The sequence below is a fragment of the Solanum stenotomum genome, chromosome 12, assembly GCF_019186545.1.
Source record: "Solanum stenotomum isolate F172 chromosome 12, ASM1918654v1, whole genome shotgun sequence".
Lineage (NCBI taxonomy): Eukaryota > Viridiplantae > Streptophyta > Magnoliopsida > Solanales > Solanaceae > Solanum > Solanum stenotomum.
Window position 1 is genome coordinate 13,794,034 of NC_064293.1, and position 17,024 is coordinate 13,811,057.

Here is a 17,024-nt window from a genome sequence, read left to right on the forward strand (position 1 = left end):
TAAATTATGCTATCAACGAATAACTCAAAAATATGTGAATTGATCAAATTAATTAACAACAATCCACGAGTCACGTTTCCGCTTGATAAAATAGAGCGAATAAAAAAAAATATTGATTCATGGGTGAGCGAGAAGCAATTATACGTTATATCATATTTTAATCCAGATTCAACAATACAAATATTTACATGTATTTCAATATTATAATGGCAAAGCTAAACACACATGAAATTTGAATAAATTCATGACACCAAAATTAAGTACTATATAATCATGAAAATCAAATTATAAAATAAATGTTAAATAGTACCTCTTGCGAAAATCAAACTCACGAAAAGAAAGCGATTCTAATAGGAAACCACGAACTTGAAACCACAAAATAAACCTCCGACTCAACCTTTATTTGTGAGTGAAAAATATAAAGTGGGGGGTGATTTTTCTTTTTCTTTTCCGTGAGATCTCTTTTTTTTTTTGTGTATTGGATTTTTTGGTGAATGTTGTATGTGTTGGTTGTCAATATAAAATAGGAGTGTTGTATGATATGAATATTTTTTTTTCTTCCAGATCTGTGCGTTTTTTCCTTCTTCTTTTTTTGTAGTATGTGGGTCTATGTATATAGGTGTTAGTATAGGTGTAGGTGTGGGGTAGTGGGTTGTATTGTGTGGGGTGTGGAATGTGGAGGAAAACGTGAGGGAGTGGGAGTGTGGGGAAGTTGAGTGAAAGTGGGAGTATAACTTGCTGATGGTTTTCTTTTCTTTTCTTATTTATTTTTAATTTTTTGGAAAATGAGTCAAAAGCTGCTTCTTTTTTTAAAAAAAATTTGTTCTCCTTTTCCCTTTTTTGTTTTCTACGTGTAGTATGTTTTGGATAGGAGTAGGAGTGGGGTAGGTTTGTTAGATTATTTAGGTTATTTTTATTTTTATTTTAGTTTTATTCTACTTTTAAAAGAATAATAATGAACTACAAATAATAAATTATAAAAACATATCACCTAATTATTTAAAATTAATAAAAATCTAAGAAAAAGTCAACTAGCTATATATATATATATATATATATAAACAATTAAATAATACTAGCTTATTTATAAAAACTTAATTTCAAAAATAATATAGATTTTTTGTAATCTTTCATTCTTTTTAAACAATTGAAAATAAAACTTACCTTAAAAAGTGATTCGATATTGTTGTTTTCAATTTTTTTAAAAATAAACTTAATAAAATAAGAGAAAAGTCAAAATATTTAATTTGTATTTATAAAAATATTTCAGTTCTAAAAATGGTGTAAAATTTTAAGTTCGGTCAAAAATTACGTGTCTACAAGGGGATTGCCATATTATCATTCAAGTTATGTCAAGAAACTAACAAAGAAGGTGACTCAACACATAGAAGATGTGTGATTTATTTTTGAGAAGAAAAGACGAGCAACGTATAAAATTGAAATGATCAATCTCTGAGTTAGAAATGATTTGATTATGTAGATGCAGAATATTTATTTGATCTGCATAAAGCTCGATCGCAAATGGACTATTATTTACATATGGGGATAATAATATCTTGGAAATTCAAAGAATCACATTAGTAACCACTTCTTCAAATCATGCAGAAATAATATTGATCTATGAATTAAGTCGGGAATGTGTTTGGTTGGAATCATGATCTACCATATTCAGAAAATATGTGATTTTCTTTTGAAATAGATATTTCAACCACCAAATACAAAAATGATATATAGCTCAATTAAAGGGAGGATACAATCAAAGGAGATCGGACAAAGTATATTTCACCAAAAGTCTTTTTCACACATGATCTTCGACAAAATGGTGAGATAGACGTTCAAAGATGCATTCAAGTCATAATCTTGTAAACTTATTCACCAAAGATTGCCAACATCAATATTTGAGAAGTTGTGATACAAGATTGGAGTACATTGTTTTCAAGATATCAAGTAAAGTTTTTATTAGGGGGATAAAAATATGCGTTGTACTCTTTTTCTTAACCATGGTTTTATCCCAATTGGGTTTTTCTGGTAAGGTTTTTAACGAGGCAACATTCAAAGCGTATTAAAAGATATGTGTACTCTTTTTCCTTCACTAGGATTTTTTTCCCACAGGGTTTTTTCCTATTAAGGTTTTAACAAGGCATATTATCTATGGACATCCAAGGGAGAGTGTTATAAAATATTATAGTGTGGATGTCCACTACACCAAGAAGTTACTCATACCCATTATCTCCATATCTTTCCTTCATTATGAAGATAACCATAACCTCCATAACCTCCACCTTTATAACCATTATTCTTGTAACATTACACCTCCATAACCTCCTCCATAATATTCATGATTAATATCATGTTTATGACCAACCTTTTGTATGCCTCTATATTACACTATAAATAGAGGAATAAGGGTTCATATTGTCTACACTTGATAATTTGAAAGAATAAGAAAAACTCTCATCTCTTGTCTTCCTATTTATATTATCATCTTCAATATTTCTTATCTTGTTTTGCTTTAGTTTTACAACAAAAAACAATTAATTAAATATTACACTCTGCTAGCTCTCTAATTATAGGGATTAGTGACATTTTCATATCTACACTATGTAAGTATACCATGTTTGAAAATATTATATATTTAAACTACTAATTATAATATATTTAAATATTTTATATCTATTATACTATTTAGTTATATCATATTTAATTCTTTCTCTCAAGTTGGAGTGTATAAGACATGCTTCTAGTTCGCAATAAATATAGTCAATTTTGGATTTTCGGAGTGATTTTATGAAAATATTTGCCTGATATTTTGAGCTGACAAAACTCGTGGCAATGTGTCTAGACTCGATATTCTCTCAAATGAAGTGACGATCTATCTCAATATGATTCATTCTATCATGAAATACGACATTAGAAGCAATATATAGTATGGAGAAAATGGCCAAATGACTCCTCAATCTATTACGGATTTCCAACTACACATTTATGCTTTATGGGGGTCCTATTACCCCCTGAGCTATTTTAAAGTGAAATTATTTCCTCCCTGAAATGTCATTACCAGGCATGTGTCTTGTGGTGAAATACACACACTTGACACGTGTATCTCACCATTTAATAATTTTTTTTTATAAAATAAGTACTCCTCTTTCCTCTTCCTTTCTTCCCCAATCATTTTTTCAACCCTAACTATAATAAACACCATTTTTTACCTTAATAAATTTCTATATCTCTAACAATTTATAAAAACGAAAATTCAAGTCACCTTTTCTCTTCCCAATTTTTTTATTCTTTCTCCCTCTAAACTTTTCATGATTAATTTATAATTTGAGTTTTTGATTTTGATTCTTCATGGGTTTTAGGAGAACATGTAGGATCCTTCTTTAAAAATGTAGAAAAAATTATTTTGTTTTAGTTTCTTTTAATAAGTTTGAAGATATTTTTTAAATATACAATTACTTCACTTTGATTTTGTTACTCTTGAGTCCATGACTTTAAAAAAATGAATTAATGGGTATGTTTTCTTTAAAAAAATAAATTTAATTTGTTAGATATGTTCTAAATATGTCTATTGGAAAATTATTTATTCATAAAATGCATTAGTTGTTATAATTTTTATACCAAACATCTATTGAAAAAGCTTCAACAATGATAATGGTGAAAAATGTAAAGCTGTGTAGATAAATAAGAAGAAACAAAATTGGAAAAAAATGGAAATTTTTAAAAAATAAATAGTAGGCACCTCACTACACTCTATGCAAACTCAACACTTAAGGGGTTATTTATTTCATTCTAAAGTAGTTCAGAGAGGTAATAGGACTCCCACGAAAAATATGTGGTAGTTAGAAATCTGGTAATAGGTTGGGAGGTGATTTAACCATTTTCTCTATAGTATAACTTGATTAATTATTTTTTTTAAAATTCAATCACACAAATTTAAGTCGGGGTCGTGTTGTATTCATCAAAAGGGAGAAAGGGAGACTGAACTTAAGGGACATGCTATTCTGTGAAGATGTGAAGGCCAATTTTGCAAGAAAATGAACCACTCAATTTCTCTCTCTGTAGCACTGACTTGCACAGCAGATAACTTGGGTTCATCTTTAAGTAGGTTTTAACCTTTCCACAATGTGATACATATATAGTAGGCCAATGGTCAATATAATTTAAGTTGTGGACAATCTTTGAAAGTACGACTTTAATGTGTCAAATGATCTTATATATATTCTATGTTGTTGTGCAAAATCTTCCCTTGACTGTCATATCCACAAGCACATCTTTTCTTCCAAATTTCCCTACATATATAGATAGATGAGAGCTATTTGAAGAAGAGTTTTGTGTACCTGTGTTATTAATAATCAGTCGCTATCCATTAGTATGTGTTTCTTTCCTGATCAAAAGATAGGAGAACATCCCTTCTTTCGAAGTTATGAGGTCATTATGTTGAGTTCCTTTGATATGTATTTTACTCAAAATAGAAATAAAAGAAAAAATGACTAAGTTTTTGAAAAGTCGATTAAACTTATGGTTTAAGAGAAATCAAATTTCCAAAAATAAATAGAGTCGTCACTTAATTTTTTAGTAAAACAATCAAGAAAAAAAACTTAAGGTTTTCAAAAGATTTAAACAGATAAAATCAATTGAAAATAACAGGGTTCGAAGTTCAATGTACATTCCGAGAAGGTGTCAGGCTCTCGGAATGCCCGCTAACTTGCGGTTGACCGGCGATTTGACTAAAAGTGACTTTGACTAATTTTTGAAATTTTAACTAAGTAAAAGAACTCATTTATTTTAACTTATTTATTTATTACTATTATTATTGTTTTTATCATTATTATTATTATTTTTATTTTTTTATTGTCATTTTAATTATTTAAGGGGAAATGAATTAAAGGGGAATAATTTAAGTGACAAGACTAAATAAAAAATAGAGCTAAGTATAAAACATAGATATTTTAATTTGAATAGGATAAAAAATGAAATGGCTATCTACGGAAATTTAATTAAATTAAACCATAANTGAAAATAACAGGATTCGAAGTTCAATGTACATTCCGAGAAGGTGTCAGGCTCTCGGAATGCCCGCTAACTTGCGGTTGACCGACGATTTGACTAAAAGTGCCTTTGACTAATTTTTGAAATTTTAACTAAGTAAAAGAACTCATTTATTTTAACTTATTTATTTATTACTATTATTATTGTTTTTATCATTATTATTATTTTTTTATTTTTTTATTGTCATTTTAATTATTTAAGGGGAAATGAACTAAAGGGGAATAATTTAAGTGACAAGACTAAATAAAAAATAGAGCTAAGTATAAAACATAGATATTTTAATTTGAATAGGATAAAAAATGAAATGGCTATCTACGGAAATTTAATTTAATTAAACCATAAAATGAACTAAGTTAATCAAATAATACAATATAAATAATAAGAGAGGGAGATGAAATAATTAGACTTGGGCTTTGGCCCAAATCTAATTAAATTGCTTTTTGACCCATTCCATTCCCAGATGATATACACCAAGTGTATATACGATGTATACGCCATGTATACAACTTGTTCTTGGACTCCCGAACCTTAATTTTATTCGAGCTCCATATTTTCGCATTTTCCAACCTGTATTTCCATGTTTTGAACCTATATATCACCATTTTTGCGATGTATATCAGTGTATACAACAGGTATACAATGGGCATACAACCCTTTCTTGGGCTTTTTGGAATCTGAGAATTGAATTTCCAATCCCCTATATTTTGCATTCCGCCCTGTGCACCCGATAATCTGGCTAACTTAATGACGAAAGAGATTTGAGCCTCTATGGCTCAATTCAGGAGTGCAAGGGGAAAGAAGTCCATCGCAAACTCGAAGAGGGTTCATACAAATAAAAAAAAACCGAGAGACAAAAATTAGTGTTTGGAATAAAAGAAAACAAATGAAACATAATTCAATTTAAATGAGAGTAACTCAATTATTTCAAAATCCAAAAGGGCACCAAAGCCACTGTTCTAGATAAAAGATTACTCTTAAGAATACAAAATGAACTAATCATGTATCAACGAGCAAATGATTGGCATTTAATTATGACAAAATATCAACCAACAAAATCCGTAAAGCTTCATAGTGATTAGAAAAACTAAACAAAGATGCAGCCGAAATTAGATAAGCAAGTAAAGAAAGAATCTCGACACCGCACTATTGAGAACTCAAGCATATAAATAAAAATACACACATATACACACGAATGAAAAACTTAGGGGAATAAACATGGGTATAATGGTAGAATGTTATGCCATGAACAAGTCATTAATAATTAACATAATTCAAAACATAACAAGATAGAAAGCGTGTTGCATATTTAACAGTTAACACCACTCATGCAACAAGTAAGATTTAATCCACCGATGGCAACCTAGAGATGCAAACTTATCGCGCAAAAAAAAAGGCAACTATGCTGGAAACAATGGTTCCGCTAAAACTTTAAGTAGAGAAAGAAAATATTTGTCGTATCCAAATAACTTGTCATGACAACTACATTATTCCACTAGGTATGTCAAACACCTGCTCAAATCGATGTAAACGAACATAATATCCAAGAAAAAAGAGCACTTGTTGAACAGTAATGTGTTACATAATGATAAATTGTACCAAACACATGCCACACTCGAAATAATGCTAATTTTCAAATCCAAACAGAGATAAAGGGGCTGTCTTTAACAACTGAAAAATACTATTAATAGGCAAATCGATGCATTACAATATTGGAACTACAGGCAGGTCATTTATGAAAACGTAAATCACATTAGAGATTGGATCATGAAAAGTTACAACCTAGTCGTTCGTTTGGCTTTTGTGCGAGTTTTAGTGTTTTTGGAGCTTATGAACCTTAAACGATCATTTTCAATCAAAAGTTCAAGAAGATGACATTAAAATCCAATTTTGACGATTCCATCAGCTTTGGAAGAGTCATTTTAGGCTAGTAGCATGGTCAGCATGACTCCCGAGATTTTCAGTGTGAGTCGGTGCGATTAGGCGTTTTAACTTTAAGTTTAAGCCTAAGTTTGACTTTAGTCAACATTCTGAGTAAACACACTCGGATGAGAATTCCGTTAGTGCGGTTAGCTCCAGAATGTCGAGTTTGGTCTAGATTGACCCTTCTTTTGTGTCCCGAGATTTTTGATATTTTTCCGAGTCCTTTTGTGGTTTTTGACTTAAAATGGCATTTAGATGTGGGACCCATTTTTTCTCAAGATGACCTCGTATGGAAATTTCGACTGCGCCATTGAGTTCGGAGCACCTTGTCGAAGCTTTTATGTTTTGGAAAAAAATTGCAGAAATATCTGCTATAATTGCAGATATATCAGCCAACTTTTCCAAACTTAAAACCCTCATCTCTCTCTCATCTCTCAACCAATTTAGGTAATTCGAACTGTGGGAGCTTCGTATTCTCCGTGGCTTCACTGTAAAGTGTTCGAAAGTTGTCGGGTGCACGTAGTTCGAGGTAATTTCGTGATTAACCTGACCGTTGTACCTTTTTTCGAGCCTTTATTTTTGGCATTCTTGTTTTGGTCATATCTCACTTATTTTAGCTCGGTTTTGGGTGATTCGAAGTCCAACATGTTGGGAATTATCCTGGCTACCTCGTAGAGTCTTCAAGGTGTGCTGGGAACTTTTTGATTCTCGTTAATTCTGAGTTTAGACTGCTGTTGTTTTCTTTTAAGTTGATTAAAGTGTGGTTTTCTTGCTTGTTGGTTTTTGCTGTATTTTGAGCCTTGGGGTGCTGTTTAGGGTCTCTTGACGGAGTCAATTTCAAACAGTTCAGTGTGGGTCCCATGATTTCCGTTGTGACTTCAAAATTGACCCGTCTCCGTTTGTTATGATTTTGGTGTCTAAACGATCATACTAACATTTTGACCCTATATTTGATAGAGTGACAACGTGCAAGGGTCGTTCGGGAAGGACAAGCTCCAATAAAGTGATTTGGAGCGCTCGCGATCAGCCTTAAGGTAGGCTACGACTTTCTTTGTTTTAGATTGAGCTTAATTGTGTAAAAGCTTGTTGATTAGAGTGAATTAGGGGTGGGCACCATTTTCCTACCTTACTTTGATTAGATACCTCATGTTAGGATCGATTGGCCATATTCGGGTGTAGTATCATGTTAATCGGTTTAGTAGAGTTACATGCTTATGTGCTAAATGCTATTGTATGCTTGTATGCTATGTGTTGCATGCCTTGTTCATCCTTAACCCTAAGCATGATGTCCTTAGTCTAGGTTAGGCTAGCATTGCCTTAGACTTATGACTCGGGTGGGTTAGATAGCCTTGAATTTCTGTCGATCTCGTTCAGATGACTTAGCTCCTTGTAAACTGGAGTAGCAGACTTGAGTCTGATAGTTTGAGCCTTAGATTAGGCGTTATCGCTATTTTTTGTACTTATGTATCTTCTCCATCTCATTCTGCGGTTCAGACGTATTCTCGAAGGTCCGGTGCATCACTAGAGGCGCGGGATTGAGTTAGTATAGGCTTAGAGCCTTTTATGTGATTCTTAGAGTGGACGGTGATCCACGGTGGTTGTTGTTGGATTGGATCCTATTGGAGATACCATTACCCTCGCGGTTGTTCTATCTAGCTGGGCTGGGAGGGTATCGTTGGCTGGGTAGTGTCACGACCCGGGAGCACCCCTTAGTCGTAACCGGCGTACTCGACCTCGAAGAGGTCTAATACAAGCCTCTTAGCATTCATTCATCGCATAGACACCAAAATCATAAGAAATTAAAAACTTTCTTCACACACGAAGATACTTTCAATAAATAGCAAGCGGAAGACTTTCTAGACTTTATACAATATGTCTCAAAACCATCTAATACCTGAATATAACATTGGGACTAAGCCCACTCAAAACTTAAGCAAATACTAGAGAGACATAAAAAANTTCCCGGGTCGAATTTCAGCTGCCTCAGAGTCGAAAGTGGGAAAATATTAAGACCAGATCTGTCATCCACTAAGACATGATTTATTATATTGTCTCGACACATAGTGGTGACATGCAGAGCTTTAATGTTGTGCATCCTGCCTTCAAATGGCAACTCTTCGTCACAAAAACTTATTCGGTGTCCTCAAAAGGTCTGGTTTATCATGGCTGCTAAATTGTCATTGTTGGTGCCCACGGGCACATAAGTGTCATCCAGAGCCCTCATCAGAGCTTGCCTATGCATTAGCGAACTCATCAACAAGGCCCATACAGAAATCTGAGCCAGCGTCTTCTCCAAATGCTTCACAATTGAATAATATTTTGGCTGCATTTTTCTCCAAAACTCATCGGCCTCGGCTTCACTAATCAACCTTTTTGTTTGGTCCTTCTTCTGCTCTCATTGGGCCAACTCTTCTACTGTGTAACATCTACCAGATCTGTTCATACCTTAGTTAACAACCGTTTCTATCACAAACTGTGGTTGAGCAAGAGTTTCTCGTGGCACAAGGCAACAGCCTTCTCGGATGTCAAAATCACAAACTCTTTCTTTTGTCTAATGCTCAACGAGGCTACAACCCTTTCCAGCTCATCAGGAGCAATCAGAACTATTGTCTTTGTCACGCACCAATCATCATTTGTCTTATCATTTTGATAGTGATGCCTCCATGATTTGGCAAAGGATTACTATTGACATTGGGTGCGACTGTCTAAAGAGAGACCACGTTCTGGTCAATCAGGTCTTGGATTTTATTCTTCAGGTTGATACAGTCCTCGGTATCATGTCCAATACTGTTGGAGTGATATGAGCACCTCTGGTCAGGTCTGTAAAGCTTTGAGCTAGTGTCGACCGGCTTGGGCCCCACAGGATGAATATATCCTGCCGCAGTTAATCGCTCGAACAACTTTGTTTGATTTTCAATGAGCGGAGTGAAAATTGTAGCAGGATTCTTCTCAAATCTAGGACGGGGGGGATCGTAATTTCCTTGTTGCGGAGGAAGCATTTGACGATAATTTGGAGCATTTGGACATGATATCTGGGGTATGAGTTGGTTTGATAATTTGGTTGTGGAGCTTGGTAGTTTGGGGGGGTATTTTGGTAAAGTGGAGCTGGGTTTTGGTACGTTGGGGGAGGAGTTTGGTAATTTGTCTACACATACGCACAGTTGGGGGCGACGTTCCGGTAGTGATGAGGTGGAGTTTGGTAAACTGGATGGAGAGTTTGGTAGATAGTAGGGGGAGTTTGGTAGCTAAGAGGAGGAGTATTTTGATAACTGGGAGGAGGGGTATTTTGATAACTGGGGGGAGGGGTACTTTGGTAATCATCCTGTGCATAACGAGTTGGGAACGAACTCTGTGAAGGTTAAGAGCGACCTTAGTATGATAAGGATTTCCTTGGGGTCTTCTTCCCCTCATAAAAGATAGAAGACACATATTCTCTTTTCTTTTTCAACAAACTCGAGGATCCGGGTGAGGCAGCAACACGGGAGATCTTCCCGTTCTCAATCAATCTTCGATAGTCTCACCTACCTTGACTATCTCGGCAAATTTCGCTCTAACGAGTAACATGATTCTGTCATAATATTCGGGCTCTTGCACCCGCACAAACACTTCGATAATTTCCTTTTCTAACATAGGAGGTCTAACTCTAGCCGCCTCTTTTTGCCATCTATATGCGAATTCTTTGTAACTTTCGGTCGACTTCTGCTTCATCTTCTTCAAGGAGTAACGATCAGGAACGATCCCCACATTGTAGGCGAATCGTTCGATGAAGTCCATAGCCAGAGTGTTCTAGCTAGACCACTGTCTCATTTCATGAGACGTAAACCATTCTAGAGCCTCTCTGCTCAGACTTCGGCTAAAAAACCACATCAACAAAGTTTCGTCTCTCCCAACTCCCACGAGTTGGTCACAGTAGGCCCTCAGGTGTGCTAAGGGGTTCCCCGTTCCTACGTAGATGTTGAATTTTGGCACCTTGAACCCTTCCGGGAGGTCCAAATTCGGATGAATGCACATGTCTTCGTAACTCAACCCAACGATCTCAGAAATGCAGTTCAACTCCTTCATGGCTTTTCTAATTTTCTCCTTTATATCTATCTTGGCGATCTCTTCCTTTGACCTCTACTCTCTCTCCCTTTCCTCATAGTGGTCGAGTTCCGAACCATGGGCGTCATGCTCGTTGGGGATCGGGATTTGGAAAGTGGATTTTTATGGTAGAGGTGCAGCAACGGATGGACTCTGGCCATTTTGAGTGGTTTGGTAGTTTTGAGGGAAGGTCTGGGGGTTGGTATGTTGATTTTGGTGACGGAGGGACGCTTGCGGGTTGTTAACATTTTGGTTTTGAAGGGGCGGACCAGTTTGGGGGTTGGCATTTTAGGGAGGAAGTGGCACTTGGAGGTTGGTATTTTGAGGAGGGGGTGATGTCTGATAAGAGGCGGAGGCATAATGGGGATTTTGGGTGGTTAAGTCGATGATTGAGGGATTCTGAGCAGGACTGGAGGGTGGATTTTGACTCTAGTCTGCGTTTGAAGGAGAAAAGTGAAGCGGAGGCCTTCCATCTGCTAGAGCATTGAAAGCAAAACCCGGATTAGGCATATGTTGCCTTCACTGCATTTCGACTCTTATCTCAGTGATCTGCTACATCAACTGCATGATTAGCTTGTTCTGATCAGGAATGACGGGTTGAGCCATGATGACATCGGTAAGGCCAATCTCTTCATTGTTATCACTCATCGCTACTTTTCCCTTTCAAGAATTTTGACTGGGGAAGGAATCTATAGGGCCTTTTGATCTTGTAAAATAGAGGTGTTCAACCAACTTATCAACACAGATCAGTTTTAACTACTTGTAGAGGAAAACAACTCAAAGGCAAATCTGTTAGTTTTGCTTCGGAACAAAAAATGCAAAATATCACATAGAGAGCATATCAACACATAAGGGTTCCTTTGTTTGAGGACATATTAACCCACGAATAACGGGGACTGATTTTTTGAATGAGCAGGAATTTGCTCGTTTTATTTTGGGGCTAGTGACTCAGAAAGATTAAATTGCGTTGAGCTAAGGTCTTCTTACTAGATCTCTCGGCATCTGTTGATGTGAATTCAATGTTTCCTTGTAGAATAAAAGGGGGAAAAGAATTTTTTTAAAGTATAGGGGGCGGGCATTTGAAAGGCTGCCTACGTATCTCCAAAGGAGAATTGAGGCCCTACGTAGTTCGAATACAAAGGAAATTTTCATTTTCGTTCATTTATTTGATTGATTACAAGGAAAGTGAAAGGAAAACATGCAATAAAGCTCCTAAAAGATAGGTGGTTCCTTAATCAAAGCTTCTTCTTCTGACTGCTGCATTAGTCACGAGAGGCAAACTCAACTTGAATCTTTCCCATGTTGATGAGGGATTCCACGTCATAGCGAAACCCGAGGAACCTTCCAATGTTGTGATCTATGGCGTCATGATAAAGGCAGGGTTTCCAGATTTCACTTCCAACAGGATCTATCGCTTCACCATCCTTTTTTATAGAGGCCAAGACCCTTTTTCGAACCAATTGACTATAGATACCCAATAATATTTTCTTGAAAGGCGTGAAGTAGTGACAATAGAACAAAATGTGCTTAATGACCGGCATACTGGGCTCCGGTTGGTCACAGGTAAGGACGATGTTCTCACCCCACATATACGGGATCTCCCCAATGTTGATCAGGTTGTGGATTGCTGCCTTAAGCTCCACACATTCCTCTATAGTGTGTCCTCTTTGGTTCGGGTGGTAGGCACATGTCTTTTGAGAGCTTTCATGCCCAAACCCAAAAATGGTTCCTTAGAGAGGCTTCAGCATACCTGACACCTTAAGGTGCTCATACATGAGAGCACATGGCACAAGTCTTGCCCCCACGCTATATGTCCGCTCATAAGCCGGGAGAGTGATCTTTTTATCTCCTCCTTTCATACGTCCCAGGAAGGGAGGCATATAGATGATTTCCTCATCGGCATCTTCTTCAATAGCTCTAGGGTGAGTGTCTTTGGGACCGCTATTAGTTTCTTGATTGAAAAAAGAGCATTTTCCACGTATCTTCTAAGGCCTCATGGTTATGTCATTGTTAAAGACATCATGTTTCTTCCGCATAGCAACCGTCTCTTCATTCATGGTAGCATATCTTGCCATCTTAGCCGCCATCTCCGCATCTAGTGCGGCACTTTTTGCTTGTGCAGCTGCGGTGGCTAGTTCGACTTTTATTATTCATTCTCCCATCTCCCGAATCTCTTGTTTGAATCTGCGTAGTTTCATCCGTAGACTCTCCTCAATTGTCTTCACCTCGACATTCTTGCCTTTTTCCATCTTAGCAGCAATTTTACCTTTCCTGAGATGACAGAGTAACGTTTTAGGATTTGGTAGTAGGATTTTATTTTCTGGCTTAGAAACTCAAGACTCATGGAATTTTGGTCGGACATTTTGGTGGTGACTTGTATTTGGCATTATAGAAATTTTTTCAGAAAATTATGCCAAGGAGTGGGTTAAAAATGTCATCATTCAAAGCAACGTATCATATAAACAGTTAAAGCACACAAGAAAACAAACAAATATTGCGTCCTAAATATGCATGTGACCCTTTTGTGTCAAGGGTAGGCCTAGCGAATTGAAGGACGTATATGTCTTTAAAGCAAATTCATTATCCCCCAAAATACTTCATTAATAGCATTCAAAACGTTTGACAAACACAAAATTAGGGAAATGAGTTCGAAAAGTAAATTACAAAACAAAGTACAAATAAAGCAATCCGACGCAGGGGATGATAACAAACTTCAGGCTAATCCTGGTCCTTCACCAAGTCTCGTCCTCTTGGCGATGCTGACCTCTTCCCACAGAGCATATCTGTTCGCCCATAGTTGATCTCTAGCCAACCGAGCCCCTTCTTGATGTCTGAACCTCTCGATCGACTGAATCTGTTGTTCCATGTTATCATCTAGTTCTTACATGCATTGCCTGGCTCTTCGTAGCTTTTTCTTCAACTGAGCTATGACTTCGGCGTCTTTTGAATGTCGGCGTTGATGATTTAGCTCATTCTTGTCATACTTCTCTTGGAGTCGATGAAGTCGAATTTGATGTTTGACCCCAACATCTGCAATAACATGGGGAATATTTGGACCAGGCTCGATAGTTCTGGCGAGGCTTTTCTTTAACCATTCCTTGTAACCCTTAGAACATTCAGGGCGGAACCTATTTGGTACCGGTTCACCCAATATCCTTCAAGTCTTCCATGCTCTACATATGTCTTCAGCATAAAAGACTCTTCCATTTTCATGATCGGTTGCAAATTTCTTCTTGTCCACCATTTGGGGAATCTCCTATTTCCCTCCCAGTTGTCTAAGGACTCGACTAGGAGCATATGGTCTAGTCTCTCTTAACCCGGCAAATATCAAGTAAAGGGTCTTTCCCGCTCGAATCACCATTTGCTTTGTCACCACCAGACTTTCTATCGACTACTGCACATTTTATTCTCTTAGCCCTTGAAGTCTTGGATACCAGAATTTTAAACCTTCGGTCTTGTTGCAATGATTATGGTACATCCATAGATCGTGACCTGCAAGTTCGTCTGATCGTCTCAACGGGTCTGGGTTCTTCTGGATTATGTGCTTTGATCAAGTGCATCATCATCCACCACTGAAGTATCAGGTTGCATCCCTGAAAGAAACGCTTTCCGTTTTGACATTTGTCCAAAGCCCTATAAATGTCGGCCAAGATCGTGGGTGCCAAAGTGTAGTACTTGGTTGTTGACCCGTAGCCCACTTCATAAAAGATAGTGTGAGTGACCATTACTACACTTGGATGGATAGTGTAGTTTGGACCCTGAATAAATACCATCGTCTCAAGTAGGCATATTGCAAAGGCGAGAGGACGTGTCTCCTTCCATTTTTCTTCTAAGACAAACTCTTCTTTGAACTTTTCATAGGCTCTTGCACGTCCGAATCGGTAGTAAAGCTTTCGAAGTGGAATGTTTGGCCCGGGCAGCTTGTCCATCCAATCAGCTTTGACAAGTGACAGTTTTCTTTGATTTCGGCAAAATCCCATGCTTTAGGAAAAAGAAGATTTGTATCGGGTTGATGTTTTCTCTTGTTGCACATACCGACACTCTCGTAACTTACAATGACTTCTTCAATAATCAGCGTCATTTCCACTTCTCCGAACCGAAACACCATATTGTCACTATCCCAAAACTTTACCATTGTTCCAATTAAACCAGGCCAAACCACCATTTCCATCAATGACGGTAGATTGCCTATGTGCTTTTGAACTTTTCTTTTGTCTCCGTTGTTCATGAACTTCCACCACACCTGGAGATAAGGATCAGGTATGATCACCATTCGGATTCTCAGAGGCTCATGTGCTGGATTCATTCTACAAGAAAAACAGACAAAGGTAAGTTACCCCCATTACTATTAGATAATTGATTTGTTTTAAAAATACATATACATCATTCAATTAACACACAAGTATATTTTTTTTATTGGCAAAATGGGCCAAATAGACATAAGGTGGGCTTCAAACGGGCCCAACACGCCTTGGGTGTTGGGTCAACTTAGTTCAAAATGCGCTAAAAGTCGGGATTTAGTTTTGCTCTACGCTAATTGACTAAGAGTGGCTTTTGAGAGACCAGAAATCCAAGTGGACAAATTAGGCTGGAATTCACGACAACTATTGGAAGCATGACAAACCAATAAATTGTCGATCATTCCGATAAAAGGGTTGAGTATAAAAAAGTCCGATTGCGATTCCGTAAAACCGTTCTTTAATATACTATACATACAAGAGAATATACCATGAAATGCTATGACATTTATAAAAAATTTAAACACGTTAAGCACAAATAAGCAATTCAACAGTTAATCACAATTAATCAAATAGTCAAATCTTATGGATATAACTTAATTAAATTTCCAGCAGAGTCGCCATTTTTATTTAATTCAAAAATATAAATAAAAGAAAAAATGACTAAGTTTTCAAAAAATCAATCAAACATATGGTTTAAGAGAAATCGAATTTCCAAAAATAAATAGAGTTGCTACTTAATTTTTTAGTAAAAAAATCAAGAAAAAAAACTTAAGATTTTCAAAAGATTTAAACAGATAAAATCAATTGAAAATAACAGGGTTCGAAGTTCAATGTACATTCCGAGAAGGTGTCAGACCCTCAAAATGTCCGCTAAGTTGCGGTTGACCGGCGATTTGACTAAAAGTGACTTTGACTAGTTTTTGAAATTTTAACTAAGTAAAAGAACTCATTTATTTATTACTATTATTATTGTTTTAATCATTATTATTATGATTTTTATTTTTTTATTGTCATTTTAATTATTTAAGGGGAAATGAACTAAATGGAAATTTTTTTAATGGGAAATAATTTAAGTGACAAGACTAAATAAAAAATAGAGCTAAGTATAAAACATAGATTTTGAATAGGATAAAAAATGAAATGGCTATCTACGGAAATTTAATTAAATTAAACAATAAAATGAACAAAGTTAGTCAAAAAATACAATATAAATAATAAGAGAGGGAGAGGAAATAATTAGACTTGGGCTTTGGCCCAAATCCAATTAATTTGCTTTTTGACCCATCATCCATTCCTAGATGATATACACCAAATGTATATATGATGTATACGCCATGTATACAACTTGTTCTTGGACTCCCGGGCTTTAATTTTATTTGAGCTCCATATTTTTGCCTTTTCCAACTTGTATTTCCATGTTTTGAACCTGTATATCACCATTTTTGCGATGTATATCCGTGTATACAATAGGTATACAACGGGCATACAACCTTTTCTTGGGCTTTTTGAAATTTGAGAATTGAATTTCCAGTCCCCTAGATTTCGCATTCCACCCTGTACACCGGATAATCTAGCTAACTTAATGACGAAAGAGATTTGAGCCTCTATGGCTCAATTCGGGAGTGCAAGGGGAAAGAAGTCCATCGCGAACTCGGAGATGGTTCATAAAAATGAAAAAAACGAGAGACAAAAATTAGCGTTTGGAATAAAAGAAAACAAATGAGACGTAATTCA